This window comes from Argiope bruennichi, chromosome X1, assembly GCF_947563725.1.
Source record: "Argiope bruennichi chromosome X1, qqArgBrue1.1, whole genome shotgun sequence".
In the NCBI taxonomy this organism is placed as follows: domain Eukaryota; kingdom Metazoa; phylum Arthropoda; class Arachnida; order Araneae; family Araneidae; genus Argiope; species Argiope bruennichi.
This window is the reverse complement of record NC_079162.1, coordinates 87,198,216-87,204,215: the sequence shown is the minus strand read 5'-3', so window position 1 is coordinate 87,204,215 and position 6,000 is coordinate 87,198,216. Positions and strand designations below refer to the sequence as shown.

Genomic DNA, 6,000 nt, shown 5'->3' with positions numbered 1-6,000 from the left:
CAACTTTAGTCCCAAAGGTTTTATTAGTTCCAAAGAATTTTTTTTCTTAATAAGAAGAATCCGTCAACAAAATTACGCTTTTATAGTTAGCATATAATAAGAACTTTCTTTTCTTGTTTTCTTTCGTCAAAATAATAATAATAATAAATTTTGTCAACTTTTTATTCCTTGCCAGGCTAATATAGTGTTCACTGACTAGCTAATGAAAGTAGGAAATTATAAAATTCTAGAGTTAATATTTTACTTCTTTACTGCATTTAATAACAATTACTTTTCTATATCAAGTTGCCAAGGAAATGTAAATCTAATTAAAATAAATGGTGGAAAATCATTGTTCTTCCCATAATTTTCATAAGCGAATCAACATCAATTGGGTATTTTAACCCTTTCTAGGGCCGTGGGAAGTGTGCTTCCCACCAAATTTATCAATCTTTGTATGAAATTATGTAGGTTGGCATAAGTTCTGACAAATTTTTTTAGTAAGTCAGAAACTTAGATGCTTCAGTTCTTTATCTCAGACAAAATGATGAGTCTTGATTTGTTACTTAATTATTAATTAACCAAATTAATTAATGAATCAAATTAAATTTATTTAATAAGCTAAATGAATCCCTTTTCTTATTCTAATTTCAAGCCTAAAAATATTTTAACATAATATGACTAGAAAAAAATGGCCCTTTAAAGGGTTAACTCCTTCCAACAAAAGTTATGAGATCACAGTATTTTTCTCTAATATGAAACTGAAACGATTTAAAATTGAAAAATGTGAATTTTGGAAATATTATTGAAACATATTTTAATGTTAAATGTCGAATGCTTTCCTGCAGATCTTATGAACCAAAAAGTTAAACCATTTATATATTTTTGCTTGCTTCAATGTGCGAGATTTTCGTCTGTTTGTTTCAGGCTATCATTTTATCTAACTTTCTTAACAACAAACTATTGTATTTTTTGTTATTATAGAAATTTTAATAGAAATAAATTTGAAATAGGATTATGCTTAAAGATTGACATCTATTTAATATTAGAGGTACATACCTGTACTCCCTAAGTTTTTGCTCGACTTTTATGAAAAAAATTACCTGATTAATTTTATAACTAGAGATGCATTTCAGTAGGAAAAGCCATATTTAAAATGGGTTAAAAATTTGGTAGTTAACTATCAATATTAATTGATTAGGATAATTAAATTTCTATTACAGAAAATATTCTTTTTTTTGTCAACTGATTTTTAAAAAAATTTATTATGAGGAACACCACATTTTTGTAGGTCTGCACTTTTGTTCAAAATAATTTTCCACTGTATTTTGATAAATTAATGAAAGAATTTTAACTAAATAAAATATTCCTTCATTAATCAATGGATTTACTTAGGAACGGTTTACTCAGATTTAGATATCCACAACAAAAACATAGAGCTCCGATCATTGCAATTTACCGCATTCAAGAATTTAATACGCTAAATCTATGCTTTTATATGTAACACAAAACAGAAATTCAAAAATGTTTAAAGGTTACATTTCACTTGTTTCTATGTTATTATTTTATACAACCTGATAGATAAATTTTTCATTAAATAACCAATAGATATATTTTTTAAAATGTATAACAAACCGACTGTCCATTTAATCACGTTTCAGATGAACTGCTTCTTAAATAGATTTTTTTAAACATTTCAAACTGAAAATGATCTTTCAGTAATACATGTTATAATAAGCATGGAGATTAAAAATTTTAGAAGTTTATGGAAAATACCTATGTTGAACTCTTGTAAAGCTTCTTTAACAATCTAATCTGTTGCATCAGCACTTTCTTTTTTCATAAATGGTATTAAATCTGTAGAATAAGTTTCTTTCAGTATTTCCAATTTATTTTCGTCTACAGATATGAGGTCATTTTGCACTATGATTGAAACATTTACTGCTTTCTGATTAGTGAATCTTTCTTAAATTTGTAAAATTATAGCACCCACCCAGAATCTGATTGAAGATTGTTATCCTAAAAAAAAAAAGATTCAGGTGATTCTGTTGAAATATTAGAATAATAAGTTTGCTTTTTTGCTGTTCGTAGAAGAACGTATATGTAGTATACTATAGAACATATATTCTAGAGTTCATCTATTATTTATTTTATAACCGATTCCAGTTTTCGGAAAATAGAACTGAAAACCTACTTTGAATAACTGCGAATTATTCCAAGTTCTTTTACTCTATGGCCGTGCAGGTGAACTGTATCCATGAGGTCCACTACCCTAAATTACAAATTTCTCCATAAGAGTAACTTAAGAGGAAATATCTTTTCTATCGAAGCTAAAGTCATGGCAAATTGAAACTTTTCAATGAATTAAAAAAGAGTGTAGGCACTAGCAGATGAATCCTTTTTATGTCAAATTCCAATTCCTGAATGAGGAGCATGAATCAGCATTCAAGAGCATGAATCATAGGATGAAATCAATTCCATTATCACCATAATAAGTTCATGTCACTCTATCGCAAGAAATAATTTTTAAATGCTTATTTCTTGGCAGAAAGGTACAGTCCTAATATATTACTGTAAAATACTACTTCTTTTAGAAGTATTCAAGAACAAATAATATTTTTTAATGACTTCGATGCAATTACGTATGTCTTTAATTTCGCATGAGTTTGAAATAGACAAATTTAGAGAATGAAAAACGAAATGTAAATATAATGCCGATAAGAATTTTTATCTTATTTTGACTTTTACAGCATTGAATGCTCAATTACGGTATCAATACCATCATATCCTTGGACTTTTATACATCTTAAATCCAAACCTAATGATTCTAAAGTTTTCAAAATTGTCTTTGCCAGATTTCTCCTCGTGTTGCTGTTACAGACACAAACTTTAAGTAATTTTCAACTAATCACTTTCAATCCTCGCTTTCTACAAATATGGCATTTAAAGAGGCTTACTCTATCACAGAAATGCTTATGGTTTCATTGATTCTAGAAAAGCTTTGTTTGAATTTATTTTTTCAATAATTTTCTAAAAAATTATTTAGTTGCAAGCATACATAGTTTCGTTTCTTATGCTAGGCAATGTATGCAATGCATTACTAGTAGACGATTTCTTTTAACTTTTCATCTCCTGCATCAATTCGGAATTTAAATTAAAATTTCTATCATGATGGTTATGCTCCTTGTTTTCCTCTGTTCCTTTAATTTGACCATATTCACGATAACCTGTTAAAGGAAGCCCATTTCTGTCAAAGAAAATTACTGTTTTTATAATAGGACTAAATTTTTCTCTCTGCTTTTGCATGTCGAACGTTTGTCTGTTTATAGTACCAATTATTTTCTCTATTAGTAGTACCGATAATGCCTGTTTCGGCTTGTTTATTCTCTTGTACAATGCAGTTTATATCTTGTACTGCTTTGTAAGCGGTTAGCAAAGAATATGCGAGATATTTTTTTCTTGATGCTTACGGATTTTCTTGATGCTCGATTTGAGCCAGAAACGAGAAGAATGATGAACTAATTATCCCAATGATCGACTATTTGGTTTGCTCTCATAAACTACACAATATTTACAGTAAATCCCACAATTTTGCAATAAGCAGGCCATGTATATTCTAAAAATAAATTATACCAAAATTTATTCTTCACATTTCATTACCAAACCAAATGAAGAACATTGAAACAATATGAGGCTGCTGGCATCCAAAAATTCCGAAGAATAACAATTTTTTATTCATCAGTTAGTTTACTATTGATGTAATTTGATATGTCATATTTTCAAATTGGGGTGTCGTTTTTATATAAAGTTTGGTCATTTCTAAAGAAAAGTGAATTTTTGAGTTTTGTATTCATATTTTCGTTTCCGATTAGATAGATGATTTTCTGCTTTTCAATAGTTTCTACTTCACATTGACGTTTGTAATTCCCCAAAGAAATGTAGACAATTTTATAACAAAAAAGTAATGTTAAGAAAACAAGACTCAAGTGTCTAGCATGACATTGATTCAGAGGTGGTATGGCAGTAAAGTGAGCACGAAAACAATCGGTCCTTAGATCTTTCCTTATGCATAGATTCTAATTTAAACATCTGATCTAATTTAAGCATGGATTCGTTACGGCCATTATTATCAAGTTTACACCTGTTTTATTAGAAGTGAGGCTGTTTGGGAAACTGCATTCTCCATTTGAACCAAAATAAATTTCAGCATTAAAACTTTTTTTTCGCCCCTTCAAGGAATTTCTTTTCACCGTTACTCAAGCAGAAATATTTGCTTTCCGTTACTCAAGCTGACATACTAGTTCATCGATTCTCAGATCATCGATTACGCAATGACGGAATCTCCTTTCGCATTTATTGACGGCTTGTAAAGAAAAAAATGTTTTGTATTTGTTTATATTATATATTCTAAATTTTATCGGGTACAGATATTTACTTATCAATCTAAAAAAATTGCATTTATTTCATTTCTTTTTTAAGTGCATTACCGAAAATGGTAAGTTATCTCTGTTGAATTTTTCGCTCTAATTTATAAAATTAAACGTTTTTTGTTATGCGTATGTACTGTCGCAGAATTTTAATTTTTAAATTTATCTTATTGATTTAGTTGGAAAATCATTTACTGTACCTAAAAATGCCGCCTTCTTAACACTTAATAGCGATTACAAAAATATCAGTAATCATTTCATATTTAATGTTTTAATAGTGTAAAATCATAACATTTAATGATTTAGTTTTGCTTTTTTTCATATGTATAGAGAGAAATGCAGATGGAAAATAATCTGTAAGCTTTCCTAGCATTTCTAATTCTATTTTTATTTCATTTGAGTAAAGGAAAGTTATTTAAAATATGTCATGGTTATGTATTGTAAAGGGAACGTGAGGATTTAGTTTTAAAAATTTCGAATTATAGATTTTATGAAGATAATGAGTTAATTATGCTTTTAGACTAATTATGTGCTTCTTTTAGCCTAAATTTTAGTTTTTCAAAATCCTTTTATTTTACATTTGTATTTTTTTCTCTATTTAAATGTGTATAGTGTGATTAACTTTTTAAAATGTTAAAACTAATGCTTTTTTTCCTTTCACTTTGGAAAGTAATAAATGAAATGATAGGATTCTGCCTCCTGGTTGGATGGAGAGTTACTATAAAGTTGCAATACATATATAAAAATTATGGCATTTAATTTTAAAAATACCATGCATTATTGTTTCTTCATTACTGTGTTCATTACTTTTTAACTGTGTTAAATTTGTGTTATAAACTTTTAAAGGAACGGGAGTCAGCTCGTATTATTGTGATATCTGTGAAGTATGTGGCACTAATTTTTTTTAAATCCAAGATTTTGTTTAATTAATTATACTTAGTTTATTTTGTTGAAGGGAGGGGTGAAACATTGCTATTTGCATAAACAAAATGCAGGTAGATGTACAACTAATTTTGACTTGTGAAGTACTGATACCTTTTAACAACATTCCTCATTTTATAGGGACGAGAAACAGGAAAAGAATAAAAACTATATATTAGAATGTTTATATAAATAAGTTTGTTTCTTATATTAAAGGAAATAACAAATTTTATTTAAATCACAGGATGCATAGCAGCATTAAAAGTCCTTACATTTAAATATTTTTAAATGTCATTGAAATGCTTTATAAAAAGTCCTTAAAAATTATTAATTTTCTAGAGAAATGGAAAAAAGGAAAGAAAGAAAAACATTTTTTTTTTTTATTTCATTAAGATTGAATGCCATGAAATAAAATCATAATCATAAAGCTTTGTTGTATGTATCAAGAAAGAAAATCAATGAAAGACAAGAAATCTTCATGTAAGATAGATCCAAGGGTGTCAACATATGTGAAGATACTACTTAATAATTTTTTTTTTCTGCTTCGTGTTTCTTCAACTAGAGGCATTGCCATGTATTAAAATACTAGAAAGGTTATCCTGAAGGAGCAGTACATAATATGGACTGCACCATTTTCTGTATGTTCGGACCTTGAAAAGTATTTTTACCTTTG

The 6,000-nt window shown here is 27.9% G+C and overlaps 1 protein-coding gene across 2 annotated transcripts in view; it reads left to right on the top strand.

Annotated features, from left to right (window-relative positions):
* Window positions 1–4,302: 4,302 nt before the first annotated feature.
* The window catches only part of LOC129958185 (H(+)/Cl(-) exchange transporter 3-like), a 96,091-nt gene continuing 94,393 nt past the window's right edge, over window positions 4,303–6,000 (top strand). For both annotated transcript variants that reach the window (XM_056070455.1, XM_056070454.1), the window contains exon 1: window positions 4,303–4,474. The gene's annotated coding sequence lies outside the window, so the exon portion shown is untranslated. The remainder of the gene's footprint in view (window positions 4,475–6,000) is intronic.